General features: G+C 36.7%; 1 protein-coding gene across 8 annotated transcripts in view; it reads left to right on the forward strand.

The window, feature by feature from the left end:
- inaF-D overlaps nucleotides 1-17,023 on the forward strand; it is a 162,011-nt gene that overhangs the window by 95,122 nt on the left and 49,866 nt on the right. For 2 of the 8 annotated variants that reach the window (XR_010952899.1, XM_067782875.1), the window contains exon 1: nucleotides 5,559-6,049. The exons of 3 other annotated variants lie outside the window; for them this stretch is intronic. The gene's annotated coding sequence lies outside the window, so the exon portion shown is untranslated. Of the gene's footprint in view, nucleotides 1-5,558; nucleotides 6,073-11,675; nucleotides 11,900-17,023 lie in introns of those variants that run through there. 3 more of the 8 variants (XM_067782876.1, XM_067782879.1, XM_067782878.1) reach the window with 3 other exon arrangements.

Consider the following 17,023-nt stretch of genomic DNA (forward strand, 5'->3'; position numbering starts at 1 on the left):
TATTTAGCGTCCAAACTGAAAAACCGTATCAAAAACCAGCACCCATATTATAAAATAACTCCGTCTTCTTGGCAAACACCAGAAGCCTTCTACAACCTATGGCCCTTCCTGCTTCTAGATCTGACTGCTGTCCGACTCCTAATAGCTGGAGTCTTATCTTAGTCTGGCCAGCGCAGGGCACGATCACAAGCCGTGCTCGATCGTTTCCTCCTCCTACCCGCACTTCTTACATCTCCTATCACTGGCCAAGCCTAATTTAAAGGCATGGGATGCCCGAAGGCAGTGTCCAGTCAGAATGACGTCTACAGTCTACAGTCCTCTTTTTATATGATAGAAACAACTTTGTTAGTCTAAGGTTGTAAGACCTACAAATAACGCTTGGACCCACGCCTTTCCCGCTTGGTCTATCATGTGCACCTCTCGCATTCTCTTAATCTCGCCCAATCCAATTGGGACGTCTACGGAGGAAGCTTCAAGGGATGCGCCCTTTTTAGCTAGTTCATCCGCTTTATCATTCCCAGTATAGATGTATGCTTTTCCCCGTCCCAAGAATATCTAATAAAAACAATAAAACTTTTAAATTCAATCATTGCAATATAAATACAAATAATATAAGGAAGTGCAATGTTTAGCCCGGATGAAAATCTGTAAGCTAAGTTACTTTTGGCAAGCATTGTAACATTCACATCTTTTTATTTAATCCAGTAGAATTTCTAAATCAAAATTAAATTAGTGAAAATTTATCATTTGGCCTGGATAGCGATCAACATCTGAGCGGTTAGCGTGTTTTTTTTTTTTCAAGAATAGTTATCTCTCAATTTCAAGATGGTTCTAGCATAAGCGTACCCCAAAATTGGAGTACCTACTGAAATTTAGCGAACACTCTCCTCCCCGTGCCCCATTTCTTATTTCTATTCCTGTTCGTCTCCCATTCTCTATATCTTCCTTTCGCACTCCCAATTTCACTTTCCTTCTGACTACCGATCCCACACGCATTCCCGTTCTCACTCACACTCCCACTCTTACTCTCACTCCCATTTTCGTCCCCATTTCCACTCCCAAACTCACTTTCATTCCCACTCTCACAACCAATAACGTTCCCCATGTTTCCAGAATGCCTAAAAAGTCAGACAATTTTTCTGATGACCGAAGGTTTCAAGTCCGTGGATTTTTTGTGGAAATTTTGTGTGGAAATTCAAATCTCGGAATGATTTTACCTATTTCGGAGCAGTTTCAATACCGAAAGTTGTGTCAGCTTAGAATGCCTTTCCTGATTAATGACTTGAATGCCTTTACCCTTAGATAGCTTGAGACAAAAACATTCAGGATTGTTTATGAACATGTACGTAGTTGTTCACGTTCGCACAGCGTGCATAGTTAGCTCCAGTATACCCCTTAAGAAGGTAAAGAAAGGATGTACCTTTAGATATCCTAGGGAAAATTCCAAAAATGTTTAGAAATTAAACTTAGTACCCCAAAGAGGTAGCAACTTTATAGGAACAAACCACTGCCGAGGGACGGCCCCGCTTTGAAAAACTTTCTTCTAATTAAAAAACTTGTTTCTAAAGTTTTGATGCTGCTTTGCGCGGGGAGTGAACGCAGGATATACGGTGTGGTAGGCGAAGCGCGTATTAGTGAAGAGTTCATAGAAGCTTCTCAGTGAAAATTTATCTGCTTTGCAGATGTCGTTCGGAGTGGGAGTAAAACATGTAGGGGACCTGCCAGTTTGTCGGAGAAGGAGCACAATGCAAATTGAAAGACAAGCTCGGCCTAAAAACTCTTGGGGGGCTATCACGCATTGCATTTATTTAATTTTATTTGTTGTTCATCGAAGTCGATTGCATTTATCGCGACTTTTTCAAAGCGCTTAAAGTTCAATTTTCAGCTTCCCCACTTCAATTGTCAACCTCATCTACCCGTGCGGAGTCCTGTTCATTAAGCAGGCGATTCTCTGGCGATCTCAAGTTCCTCACAGAAGCAATACCTTAAAGGTGCTGTTTTCCGTAGCGTGCTGGAATAATATCCGACAAAAATCAACAACATCGATAAAACTCTCCAAAACCTTCAGGAGTCTCCTTAGTAGAGGAAAAAGTCGCTACATGGCTACCCCTGCTGCATTGAGATTTCTCTTGGGTGGATCAATGCCCGAAGGTTAGGTTAGGTAAAAATGGCGGAGACTCACGTGGTGGATGTTGCGATACCACGAACGAGCCTTTTTTCCCCTTCTGTAGATGTCACTTGTTTGCAGGCCCATATGAGCACCGTGGCCTGTTAAAAGACTCACTAATTGACAAATAGAATCTGCCGTCTCAAAGTACGTCATACAATTAGAATTCTCTTAATACCTTCAAAATAACCTTCCCAAAATTTTATATTTTAATAAAAACTTAACTTGCACTGTAAAAATATTTTGTATTTTTAAAGAAATATGCACATAAAACTTTTTAGCTTTGCGAGCATAACATTGCAATCAAACAAAATCTACCCTCCTCATCTTTTAGATTCCCCTTCAGCGCATCAAAATCTTAAAAAATTACTTTTCTTACCCTACAATTTTACGTTTGTCAATAAGTTGCATTAAACAGGCGACCATTTTACTATCGCTTTTTTGATGCAATATTCTTAAGTGTTGTTTAAGCTGCCCATAACTTTTCCAATTAAAAATTTCCGGAATATTTCCGAAATGATTGTATAACACACTTCACTTGCATAAGTACTTACTGCATCTCTAGGATGCTCTTGAACAAAGAAAAATAAGAACTGTCCATGTTTCTCATAATATGCTGAGAAAGTAAATTCCGTTTCTCATTTTATATTTGCTTTTTTCCCATGTTTGCACTCCTTCCTCTAAACGAATCGAACGATTGCCATGCACTTTCCATTTCCAATCAATTTTTATACATACATACATACATATGCACTTATAGGCAATGTACATATATATGTATGTATGTGTATGCAAACAGATACTTCTTTATATTTACTGAATGGAGTTCATTCGTTCAACTTCTTTGTTACATGTTTGTTTTGGTTCTTTATCCGCCCCAGTCAAGTAGGATCGACCGACCGCCGCAATGAACAGAGAGAATATTGGTTATACAACGAAATCCACAGCTCAGATGCATATAAAAGAGTAGATGAAATCGGGAAGTGTAAAGAAATTGTGGCAAATGGGGGTTTGACATAATCTAGACGCAGCCGAATCCCGATCCTAAATAATTTTAATAGGACTAAATCCCGACATAAAACTGACAAGGCACAATCCATGCACAAAATCACGGTTAATTTTCCCACGGTTTATAAGAAATTAGATTTGTAACCAACGTAGCCATTAAAGAATATTTTATCTAGGTACCTCAAACAGGTTGCCACCTGTTTGAAATGTTTTTCAAACTACCTCAATTAAATTCTTTTTTCAAGATTCCGATATTTTTAGAAAACACTTCAATATATTTTGTAGTTGAAAATATGCAAACTAGCCCCGAAAACGTTTTCAAACAAAGCAAAATTCGAAATGTTGTAGTTCGCAGTTTTCTAGCGCAATAAATTTTAGTCTATACAAAGTATAAAATATAGGTCTTTCAAAATTCGCATTGATTTCTGACAATTTTTTTCCGAAGGATGTTTCAGATTTTCTTCGATAAATAAAATTGTTCACACATTTTATGCAGGTGTATCTAAAACACACTTCGAAAAAAAACTGTCCAAAACTAATTCGAATTTTGGTAAGCCTTTAACGTGTACTTTGTTAGACTAAAATTAATCGGACTACAAAACTGCGTACTCAAAAAATTTCAGAGAACTTCAAATAAAAAGTTCGAATTTTTCGAAAATTTTTCGACATTGATTTGCATAATTACAGTTACAGAGTTCATAGAATTTTTGCTTAAACTATTGAAAATAAAAAAAAATAAAAAATTTACGAAACTCGATAATAATTACCATTTCTATTTATGTTCCCTGCTGCATTTATAGAGAAACTAGTCTACTAGTTTTGCCACCTGTCCATTTTTAACATATTTCTTTGCATGTCGACTGCTAACTCAGAGCCCATTTATTTGCAAATTTTGTAAACAAATACATTTTACATTCTAAACTTTCTTAGGTTGCCACCAATTTCCATTATGTATTGAATAGCATTCGAAGCTCTTTAACCGGGATGTTTCCCCTTATATTATTTTTACTACGTTGTCACCTATTTCCACCTTTTATATTAAATGAGATTTACCTGCAGGAGGAGCAGACAAACGGTACTTTATGGCGCCTTTCTATGAAGTATTTCTAATTAGGATTGCAATGTCCCTGCTGTTTTAACAGCGGTTGACTCCATTTAAATTTTGTGTAAAAGTAGAGCATTACCTTCTAAGTAACCTTACTCATATAATGCTTCTGAAGATGCCTTAAAAGTTGCCATCAAGTTGAAATTATGTTTAATAAAAGATGTATGCCAATATATCAAAAAAGCATTTTTCACTTAGAGTGGCAGCGTAATTTTAATTTTTTTTATATTCACTCGAAAATGCGTTTTCCTAAAATGGAAGTGGTTTTCGTCATGGTAATTTCTTCTTCATAACAATATTTAACAAGGAAACCCCTCTTATTTACACACATGGACACTTTTTTCATTTTTAAGAAATTCTTATACTAAATTGAGGAAGAAATTCTTATGGCGATCAATCGTATTTCCATGTTTTAAGGGAGTTTTTTTTAGTGTAGCCACTTCGAAAAAGAATTTCCCATTCGAGCGAAGAATATTTTTACAAGGTTGCCACCTATTTTAGTACTCTTAACTACTTGAATGTTTTAAAAAGTTGGCATTTATTTAAATATTTTAATCAATTTAAGAGAATATGCCAAAATAAATATCACACAGATTTCTGTCATCACACCCGACTATTTTTCTTTCACAAGGTTGCGACCTGTGATAATTTTTTATCATTTAAAGGTTCCGATATTTTACGTCCTTATTTTGGCATACCTTGATAAGGACTTGTCAGAACTTCTAAAAATTCTCTGCATTGTGCCTTTTCGATATACTGAAAGTCGGTATTATGAACTACACAAAACACAGCAACAACAAATCGCATAACGATCATGGCAATATTTTTCAATAAAAATAATTTAATCGACGATGAGAAAGAAACTAATGCAATGACTGCTTTGGACAGCTGGTTTTCACCCAACCAACACCCACTCAAGCGTTTGCACAGTACAGAGAAAATTTGTTCAGTAAACGTAAAGTTATAAACAAAAATAAAAAATTAAAAAAGAACATAATAAAAAAAACAAATTCTGCACGATAGCAAAATGCCTTCGGCCGAATTGCAACAGCGCGCCATGGTATGGTAATAAGCGCACACATAAGGAAACGAACGTTTGCGAACAACTCCTTCGGAAGGCACAAAAAGCATATGTCATTGCATACGGAATGAGGTGGCAGGTTGGCTGAATGGATGTTTGTAACGTTGCGTTTATGAGATTCATCGTGGCGAAGGCAAAACGGAGGAATCAGTAAAGTTTGATTCTGTTCGGTTGAGTTGAGTTTAGTTGCAGTTTGTTATCGCGTCGGAGAACACATAGCAAAATAATTCGGCAAGTAGTAAAACGGTTTGAAATTTGTGAAAAAAAATTTCGGGTAAATCTTATCACGCGAAAAGAAGAAAAAATAAGAAATGAGAGTGTGAACGAAAACAAATTTAGTTTTACTAAATATGTAATCAACAAATAAACGAACTACGAAACGCACATCGAAATGTAGCACAAACATACAACCACATACATATATACAAAGTAAATAGTCTGCTAATCGCAATTAATCGCATCAAAACGCACACACATATATACAATAAATGGTTTAGTTTAATAAAAGTAAAAATGTTTACATGTACGAACAAAAAACAAACTCGAATGCATCATAAATAATCCAGCACCACAGCAAAGTTGATAACAACAATAACAACACCGAAACAGAGTGACAATAAACATTAAGTACTATGCGAAAACTACACAAAATTTAAATAGCAGCATAAAACAAGAATTTGGAATGCAAGTAAAGTTAAAAAAAAAAAACAAGTAAGGAAGGCTAAGTTCGGGTGTAACCGAACATTACATACTCAGTTGAGAGCTATGGAGACAAAAAAAGGGAAAATCACCATGTAGGAAACTGAACCTAGGGTAACCCTGGAATGTGTTGTTTGTACGATATGGGTATCAAATGGAAGGTGTTAATGAGTATTTTAAAAGGGAGTGGACCTTAGTTCTATAGGCGGACGGCTTTTCGAGGGGTGACTCTAGAATTTCTTTGTATGATATGGGTATCAAATGGAAGGTGTTAATGAGTATTTTAAAAGGGAGTGGGCCTTAGTTCTATAGGTGAACGCCTTTTCGAGATATCGCCATAAAGGTGGACCAGGGGTCACTCTAGAATTTGTTTGTACGATATGGGTATCAAATGAAAGGTGTTAATGAGTATTTTAAAAGGGAGTGGGCCTTAGTTCTATAGGTAGACGCCTTTTCGAGATATCGCCATAAAGGTGGACCAGGCGTGACTCTAGAATTTGTTTGTACGATATGGGTATCAAAAGAAAGGTGTTAATGAGTTTTTTAAAAGGGTGTTGGCCTCAGTTCTATAGGTGGACGCCTTTTCGAGATATCGCCATAAAGGTTGGCCAGGGGTGACTCTAGAATTTGTTTGTACGATATGGGTATCAAATGAAAGGTGTTAATGAGTATTTTAAAAGGGAGTGGGCCTTAGTTCTATAGGCGGACGGCTTTTCGAGGGGTGACTCTAGAATTTGTTTTTACGATATGGGTATCAAATGGAAGGTGTTAATGAGTATTTTAAAAGGGAGTGGGCCTTAGTTGTATAGGTGAACGCCTTTTCGAGATATCGCCATAAAGGTGGACCAGGGGTCACTCTAGAATTTGTTTGTACGATATGGGTATCAAAAGAAAGGTGTTAATGAGTTTTTTAAAAGGGTGTTGGCCTCAGATCTATAGGTGGACGCCTTTTCGAGATATCGCCATAAAGGTTGGCCAGGGGTGACTCTAGAATTTGTTTGTACGATATGGGTATCAAATGAAAGGTGTTAATGAGTATTTTAAAAGGGAGTGGGCCTTAGTTCTATAGGCGGACGGCTTTTCGAGGGGTGACTCTAGAATTTGTTTGTACGATATGGGTATCAAAAAAAGGTGTTAATGAGTTTTTTAAAAGGGTGTTGGCCTCAGTTCTATAGGTGGACGCCTTTTCGAGATATCGCCATAAAGATTGGCCAGGGGTGACTCTAGAATTTGTTTGTACGATATGGGTATAAAATGAAAGGTGTTAATGAGTATTTTAAAAGGGAGTGGGCCTTAGTTCTATAGGCGGACGGCTTTTCGAGGGGTGACTCTAGAATTTGTTTGTACGATATGGGTATCAAATGGAAGGTGTTAATGAGTATTTTAAAAGGGAGTGGGCATTAGTTCTATAGATGAACGCCTTTCCGAGATATCGCCATAAAGGTGGACCAGGGGTGACTCTAGAATTTGTTTGTACGATATGGGTATCAAATGGAAGGTGTTAATGAGTATTTTAAAAGGGAGTGGGCCTTAGTTGTATAGGTGAACGCCTTTTCGAGATATCGCCATAAAGGTGGACCAGGGGTCACTCTAGAATTTGTTTGTACGATATGGGTATCAAAAGAAAGGTTGTTGTTGTTGTAGCGATAAGGTTGCTCGCCGAAGGCTTTGGGGAGTGTTATCGATGTGATGGTCCTTTGCCGGATACAGATCCGGTACGCTCCGGTAACACAGCATCATTAAAGTGCTAGCCCGACCATCTTGGGAACGATTTATGTGGCCACGTTAAACCTTCAGGCCATCCCTTCCTCCCCATCCCCAAGTTCCTTGAGGAGCTTGGGGTCGCCAGAGCCTCGTCTGCTAGTGAAACAGGATTCGCCGCGGATAGGTGAGGTTGACAATTGGGTTTGGAGAAGCTATATATTGCGCTGGCAACCTGAAGGGTTGCGCTACACAGCCCCTTGAATCTGGTATTTTAGTCGCCTCTTACGACAGGCATACCTACCGCGGGTATATTCTGACCCCCTAACCCGCTGGGGTGTTAATGAGTTTTTTAAAAGGTGTTAATGAGTTTTTCTATAGATGAACGCCTTTCCGAGATATCGCCATAAAGGTGGACCAGGGGTGACTCTAGAATTTGTTTGTACGATATGGGTATCAAATGGAAGGTGTTAATGAGTATTTTAAAAGGGAGTGGGCCTTAGTTCTATAGGTGGACGCCTTTTCGAGATATCGCCATAAAGGTGGACCAGGCGTGACTCTAGAATTTGTTTGTACGATATGGGTATCAAATGAAAGGCGTTAATGAGTATTTTAAATTGGAGTGGGCCTTAGTTCTATGGGTGGACGCCTTTTCGAGATATCGCCATAAAGGTGGACCAGGGGTGACTCTAGAATTTGTTTGTACGATATGGGTATCAAAAGAAAGGTGTTAATGAGTATTTTAAAAGGGAGTGGGCCTTAGTTTTATAGATGGACGCCTTTTCGAGATATCGCCATAAAGGTAGACCAGGGATGACTCTAGAATGCGTTTATACAATATGGATATCAAACGAAAGGTTTTAATGAGTATTTTAAAAGCGAGTGGGCCTTAGTTCTATGGGTGGACGCCTTTTCGAAATATCGATATAAAGGTGGACCAGGGGTGACTCTAGAATATGTTTGTACGATATGGGTATCAAATGAAAGGTGTTAATGAGTATTTTAAAAGCGAGTGGACCTTAGTTCTAAAGGTGGACGCCTTTTCGGGATATCGTTATAAAGGTGGACCAGGGTTGACTCTAGAATGCAGCAAACGCATCAAACGTATCAAACGAAAGGCGATAATGAGTATTTTAAAAGGGAGTGGGCCTTAGTTCTATAGGTGGACGCCTTTTCGATATATCGCCATAAAGGTGGACCAGGGATGACTCTATAATGTGTTTGTACAATATGGGTGTCAAATTAAAGGTATTAATAAGAATTTTAAAAGGGAGTGGTGGTAGTTGTATATGTGAAGGCGTTTTCGAGATTTCGACCAAAATGTGGACCAGGGTGACCCAGAACATCATCTGCCGGGTACCGCTAATTTATTTATATATGTAATACCACGAACAGTATTTCTTCCATGATTCCAAGGGCTTTTGATTTCGCCCTGCAGAACTTTTTCATTTTCTTCTACTTAATATGGTAGGTGTACACCCATTTTACAAAGTTTTTTTCTAAAGTTATATTTTGCGTCAATAAACCAATCCAATTACCATGTTTCATCCCTTTTTTTGTATTTGGTATAGAATTATGGCATTTTTTTCATTTTTCGTAATTTTCGATATCGAAAAAGTGGGCGTGGTCATAGTCGGATTTCGGCCATTTTTTATACCAATACAAAGTGAGTTCAGATAATTATGTGAACTGAGTTTAGTAAAGATATATCGATTTTTGCTCAAGTTATCGTGTTAACGGCCGAGCGGAAGGACAGACGATCGACTGTGTATAAAAACTGGGCGTGGCATCAACCGATTTCGCCCTTTTTCACAGAAAACAGTTATCGACCTAGAATCTAAGCACCTACCAAATTTCACAAGGATTGGTAAATTTTTTTCGACTTATGGCATTAAATGTATCCTAGACAAATCAAATGAAAAAGGGCGGAGCCACGCCCATTTTGAAATTTTCTTTTATTTTGGTATTTTTTAGCACCATATCATTACTGGAGTTGAATGTTGACATAATTTACTTATAACTGTAAAGATATTAAATTTTTTGTAAAAAGTGGGCGTGGTCGTTTTCCGATTTTGCTAATTTTTATTAGGCGTACATATAGTAATAGAAGTAACGTTCCTGCCAAATTTCATCATGATATCTTCAACGACTGCCAAATTACAGCTTGCAAAACTTCTAAATTACCTTCTTTTAAAAGTGGGCGGTGCCACGCCCATTGTCCAAAATTTTACTTATTTTCTATTCTGCGTCATAAGTTCAACCCTAGTACCAAATTTCATCGCTTTATCCGTCTTTGGTAATAAATTATCGCACTTTTTCGATTTTTCGAAATTTTCGATATCGAAAAAGTGGGCGTGGTTATAGTCCGATATCGTTCATTTTAAATGGCGATCTGAGATGAGTGCCCAGGAACCTACATACCAAATTTCGTCAAGATACCTCAAAATTTACTCAAGTTATCGTGTTAACGGACGGACGGACGGACGGACATGGCTCAATCAAATTTTTTTTCGATACTGATGATTTTGATATATGGAAGTCTATATCTATCTCGATTCCTTTATACCTGTATAACCAACCGTTATCCAATCAAAGTTAATATACTCTGTGAGCTCTGCTCAACTGAGTATAAAAAAAAAATATGTAGTGTTACAAAACAACGCATTATCAATAAAAGATAAAAAATTAAACAAACAATATTTATAAATAAAAATTATTTAAAATTGTCAATAATAATAAAGTTGTACATATCTCAGGGGGCCGGTTAAAAAGATTTAAATTGAAAAAAAAGAACTTTGACAGAAGAAACATGACCTAAATTTGGTCTAATTTCTTTTAACGTTAACGAAAAATGCTAAACTATATTATAGAAGACCCAAGAATTCTATATTCTGGTTTACCAATTTATGTCTTTTGCGAATTGTGAACTAAATTAAGCTCGAATTTATTGTTGACTTCGCTCAGACATGGGCAAATTAACAGAATTTCTGAGATACGTCCTTCTTAATAAAACTTTTAAGTTACGATTTTTCGTCATTGATATACAAAATTGGACAATGTTTCCATTAGAACCTAAACTTCGAAATCTGGGATATAAACCGAGTTAAAAAAAAATGAATAAGCAAGAAATTTCCGGATTAAACTATGTTCGGGAATTTTATTTTCTCATTAAATTATTGTACGAGGAGGTGGTCTGTAGTAGGTTAAAAGCGATGAGTAAAGTTATACAAAATACTCGTATTCTACTAAATGGTACCTTTCGGAAACAATCGAAGTCCGAAATTGTAACCATATTTTAGAATATCGTAAACTAATCTAGGGCAGATCGCCTTGTCGCTTAAGGGACGATTTAGATGTGTTTTCAACAGAGATTCATTCGTTTAATGCATTTAAGTACCTCTTCCGGCTTTTCACTCCAAATCACAAAGAGTCACGTCACCAGGATGGGAGAGTCCCTGCCTTGACAGAGCGACGCTTTCGCAGAGAATGTGAACCGTCGTTTCATTCTCCAGCTCACAAAAGCGACAGATTTGTGTATCGATTAGATTTATCTTACTTATGTGATATAGTAGAAAACAATGTGAGTTCGTAGGTTCTCTCTGCTTAGATTAATACTCTCGATGCTGGGAGAAAGAACAATTTGGCCTGTCTTTGCCCTGCGCATTCAATCTAGTATCGTCTGAACTGCCTTGTTTCCCATTTACTTTTGGCTTCCCTATTGTGTGCCTTTGTGAGTCTACAGAAGGGCCCTGGATCATAAGATTCTGCTATAGCACCTGCTTATTGAGGTAGTTTGCCTGTTAATTACCTTTATGTCCTTGATGCCCGGGTACCCATCCTACAAAAAACCTTGTTTCTTCCTCCCAGATCATTTAGAATTCCGATGCATTCATCCACTAGTGTGGAAGCAATTATGTAGGACTGCAAGCCACGCAAGGCTGACATGATGAGGCTGACTCCTCGGCGATATGCTTCTCCGTAGACATAATCTACTGCAAACTTCTATTGCATGGATATCTGGCTAAAAAATAGTGGGTGGGCTAGCATCCCATTTCTTAAATTTCGGTCCATAGATACCGGCTTCCGTTTTTCCGTCATCAAACTTCGATACATCCGGGAACCAGACCTCTGAATCAGGGTAAGTATATGGATTTCTGGTTTCGCAAATATTTATGTCTTATAGTATACAACTCGAAGTTACAGATTAAACAAAAAACGCTTTCATGTATTCGCAGAGGTCAGATAATAAAAAACTTGACTATTGAGTGGCATTATTTTTTGTCACATCCGAGCCTAAACATCCCTTTTCCATGTCCGACTTTTTAAGTGAGATATTTTTGTACATTTCAAAGGCAATTCATAAGGTCAGCCAAAGTCTGATTTAGTTTTTTTTCATACGCCCTCGATATTGAGGTCTTTGTTGCATTTAAATACAAACGTAAGAAAGGACTTCTGCAAAAAACATTAACGAATCTTAATTTATGAAACCGCTTATATTTTAACTAATAATAAAAATTTTACTTCCTTTATATTAGGTCGGTTATCCGCTTTTCATACAAATCTTGCAATCGGGTTTTAAGTAACTTCTCATTGACCTACAAACGTGAAACTTTACACATAGTTTAAAACACCGTGACAATGCAACGAAAGGAAAAAATCCGTTAGGTGGCGCACGGATCGAAATAATTAGATAAGAATTTGAAAATTTTCAAACAAGCTTTTAGGTAACTTCTCGATGAGCTTACTTACTTACTTAATTGGCGCTTAGCCGTCTAAACGGTTACGGCCGTCGATGAGCTAGAGACTTGAAATTTTAAACTTAATTCAGAGGTCGGTGACAGCCGATGACACGATACAAAAAGATTCGCTAAGGCGCGCACGGGATGAGATATTTAGAAAAATCGTACGAAACGGAGGCAATTTTGGGATTGATTTTTATGGAAGTTCTCATTGAGCTACAACTGTAAAACTTCACAGATAGGATAACACGCCGAGAAAACTTAAGAAAAGGAGAAAAAATGCCCGTTATGTGGCGCTCGGATAGAAATATTTAGAAAAGAATTTGAAAATTTTGTGTTTTGAGATCGATTTTAAAGTAACTTCTCATTGATATCAAATATAAAACCTGAGATACAGGTTAAGACACCATGACAAAGGAACAAAAGGAGAAAAAAATTCCGTTAGGTGGCGCACGGATCGAAAAAATTAGACAATAATTTGGAAATTTGAAACCGGGTTTTAAGTAACTTCTCGATGAGCTAGAGGATAAAAATTTTGAGTTTAATTCAGAAATCGATGACAACCGGTGACACAATACAAAAAGTTCCGCTGGGGGCGCACGGACTGAGATATTTAGAAAAATCAAACGGAACGGAGGGAATTTTGGGATTGATTTTTATGTAAGTTCTCATTGAGCTACAAGCGTAAAACTTAACAGATAGGAGAAAATTAAAATAAAATAAAAAATTTTAATCACTTTCTTTATATAAATGGACAAAAACCTGCGAAAAATGTCTCCTTATATAACGACATATTCTTGCTATACTTTGATTTTTAAATTTTGACATAGAAATTGCAAAAATATTTATGAGAAGTAAAAATATAAAGGTGGAGCGCAATTTATTGAATAATAATATTCCTTTCCTACCAACTTTCCAATCCAAGTAATGTGCGCTACAGGTGAAAGGTGTTACACCTACCTTATCGAAAATCCTGTGTTGAAGGTCTAGAAAAAGTTACATTAAAATCTTTGAAAAAAAGTGTTTTTCTGAGCGGCGCCGCCCCCTCAAATTTTGCATTTATTTTTTTGTTTTGACAGAGCTGTGGCTTACATTTAATGGATTTTTTTATGTTGATTGGACTGTTAGAACACTCAATTCAAAATCAAAAATTTTTGCAGAGTTGATTCAACAGCTATTTGTGATGGATAAAAATTTACAGAAACATCGGTTGAAATGCCCCCTAACTTGGTTGACTCTACCAGTTCTTTTAATTGGAATAAAACTAGTTGAGGCTTATCTTGAATATAACTTGCAATCAAAATTAACAAAAGCTTAGAAAAACCCTGTAAATCAAGTTTGTGAACTAAGGGTTCATGACTAACATGGTCGAAGGCTATACTGAAATTGGTGTAAATGACTTCCTCTTTTTTTTCTTTACAAAAAACCGGTCAAAACAGTTTCTGAGTTACAGCTTCCAAACCTCGACCTTTAAATTAGACCTTGCATTAGCCTATATCTCTGATTTATAAAAAAATATGCTGTAAGCAAAAAGTTTGTTTAGGCTTAGAAAGCGAGGTTTTTGTGAAATATTAAATTTTGTGACCATTGATCTTGATAACCGATAAAAAATGGATTATGATCCAAACCAGCGGGTATACCAGGGATGCACCTTAACGTTAAGCTAATCGTTTATCAAAAATTGCCACTGTTTCTGTTGAAACACTTCGAAATATTATCGATAAAGGATTGTTCAAGATAAATTGTATCTCGTTTTTAACCGAAACGAAAAGCTTTCGTTAACGTTAAAAACGATAACAAAAGCGTGATATTTTATGTTTGAATTGTGCTGGCAATGCTATAGCCATGGTGAAGCCGTAAGGTGGTAACAGAGAGCGGGCATACACACACAAACTCCATGTAATTTGTTTGTGTAATTCGTTGGTGATAATGTCAAAAATACTCTGAGAAATGTCCGTACTGTCAAAATTCATGAGAAAAGTTGCAATCAGCTTGGCTAATGCTTTCACTTTTAATGACTCCGCCATCAATCAGCCTTGCCAGCATAGTTTGAAATTAATAATTAACATAAATGAATTGATTTCGTTTTGATAAAGCAGAAAACGAAACAAATTCATTTCGTTAATTTGACGATCTTAACGTTAAGAAACGAAACGAAATTACTTTGTTTCGTTTATTAACGTTAATTATTGTAACGAAATGATATCGGTTCGTTGGTTAAGCATGCCTGGGGTATACATAACTTCATAGTGCTTACTATTACTATCCTTATCGAACAGTTTGTTATTCAGTACGTAAGTAACATCTGGCATCCCTGGGTAAAAAACAGCAAAAGCTGTAAAAGAACTGTTAAGGCCCTCTGCAAGCCATTCGAATTCAACCGAGGCTTCACAAAAGGCAACTCCCTTCCATGTGACTTCTGTAGATTATTCTAGCAGCATGGTTATGGCACCCCTTTGCCTTTTTCTTGCTTGCTCTTTTTTAATTTAGAAACTCACTCAAGGCGCAAGAAATTTCAATACACCCCTGCAAAGTAGTAATTTTTTCCCATTTGTTATAATTTATTATCATCTCCGGTTATTTTTGGGACATTTCATTCATTGGTGCATGTCATTTCCTTGAATAGCATTTAAATGTAAGTCGGAATCTTCAAACATTCCTTTGTTATGGGTATTTACTGCATGCATATGTATATACGTATGTATGTATGTGATACAATTAATTAAGCCATATGCATGGTAATCATACCAGCTTTTCTTCCTCACTGCCTTCAACACAATTAAAATTTTCATTTCAATGAATGTAAATGGACCCATTCCGAACTATACATACATATGTATGTATGTATGTGTATGTATACATTAAGAAATTCCTTAGTAATATGAAACACAGTTTAAGGCTAAGAATGAATATGCAGAAACAGAAGTATAATGAGTAACTAAAAAGTCTTACTTGCCAGTTAAAATATGAGGCCAGGGCGTATGAGGGGTGCGTGTACCCCGATCAAATGTCATTCCTGCCTACGCGATTTCAATGTAATAACGGGAATATCAATATACATATTTGAAATCATAAAAACCGCACAAGCCCAAGAAACAAAAAAATGCTAACTTAAAATTATCCGTTAATTTAATTAGTTATACTGGCACATAAAACAAGAAGTGCTCTATACCGCTTAGATCCCCATATTTCCGAAATTTTAGTTAGATTTGAGATGATTGCAACAAAATTACCAATTCAATGAGGTATATTTCTTGTGTATTTAGATATTCTGAATAGAAACTAGAACGGAATTCGAAGTCTGAACTCGGATTAGATAAGGAGTCTCGAGTCGATAAGATGCCGATTATTTCTTTGGTCACAGCAAATAGTTTGTCTTGCTTCTACAAGCGCAAGATCCGATTTTTTTTTTTTTTGTCACCTTATCCAAACTAGAGGCGGCAGAATGTGCGACGCGGGCGTTGTTTCCAAGCTTACGCTATGAATTGCACGCTCTTAAAAAATGTGTTCCCAAGTTCTACAATTTTATAATTCCTTTCAGCATCTACTTAAAGAAATTGCACGATGGAGAGTCACCCTGTGCGAAACCTTGTTTGGTTTCGTACGGCTCCATCGTTACTATACCTCCTTCGATACTCGTTGTCGGCATTACGGACAGGACCATAAATTTTACTGATAACTTTTCTCTCGAACACTCCAAGAGCCATCTCATCTTATCCCGATACCGTCCATGATTTCGAGTCATATATCAGGACCGGTATGATGAGCGACTTGTAGAGCGTAATTTTTGTTTGTCGAGGGAGGACTTTACTTTTTATTACCTACTCAGTCCAAAGTAGCACTTGTTAGCAAGTAAAAGTGTATAGTTTTAGGCGAATTTTAGAGATTTACTCAAAAGACTAGTCTTTGCCTTATTAGGATTGAGCTAAGAAAAAGTCTTTTCAAAGTAGATAGACATATATAATTTAAAAATTTTAACATACGAATTTTCGACTAAAAATTTTGCCAATTTTGTATGGCTTTTATATGAATGGAGGAGTGCATTGAAGCGCTTGTCCACTACTCCAGCATAAAGATGGCATTTACTTGGGCCACATGCCAACAACGAGATAGCGAAAGAATTAGCGATTCAGATACATGCCTGAGCAGTCAACGCCGTATGAAGTTTTGTTGTTCTTCTCTAACATCTTCACATGTATATTTCTTTTCGAAACTCCTCCTAAGCCACTGGGCTTCAAAAAAGAGGCTAATGCATTAACCGGCATTAATGAAAATTTGGAACGATTTCTACGATTACTTTAAGTTAAGGGCATAAGCAAAAACAGAATTATTAAAGTTGGAACACAAGTTAACTGACTTCTCCCATCTATTGGAAACAGAAGAATCATAATAAACAAACACACAAAATTAAAATTAATTTTATATACTTAATACCCATTAAAGTATCAATAAAAACAATCACGAAAATAAATAAATATAAATAAATTAAGTAACATCAGTGAAGAATCTGCGCATATTTTCCC

The sequence above is a fragment of the Eurosta solidaginis genome, chromosome 4 (genome assembly GCF_040869045.1).
Source record: "Eurosta solidaginis isolate ZX-2024a chromosome 4, ASM4086904v1, whole genome shotgun sequence".
Lineage (NCBI taxonomy): Eukaryota > Metazoa > Arthropoda > Insecta > Diptera > Tephritidae > Eurosta > Eurosta solidaginis.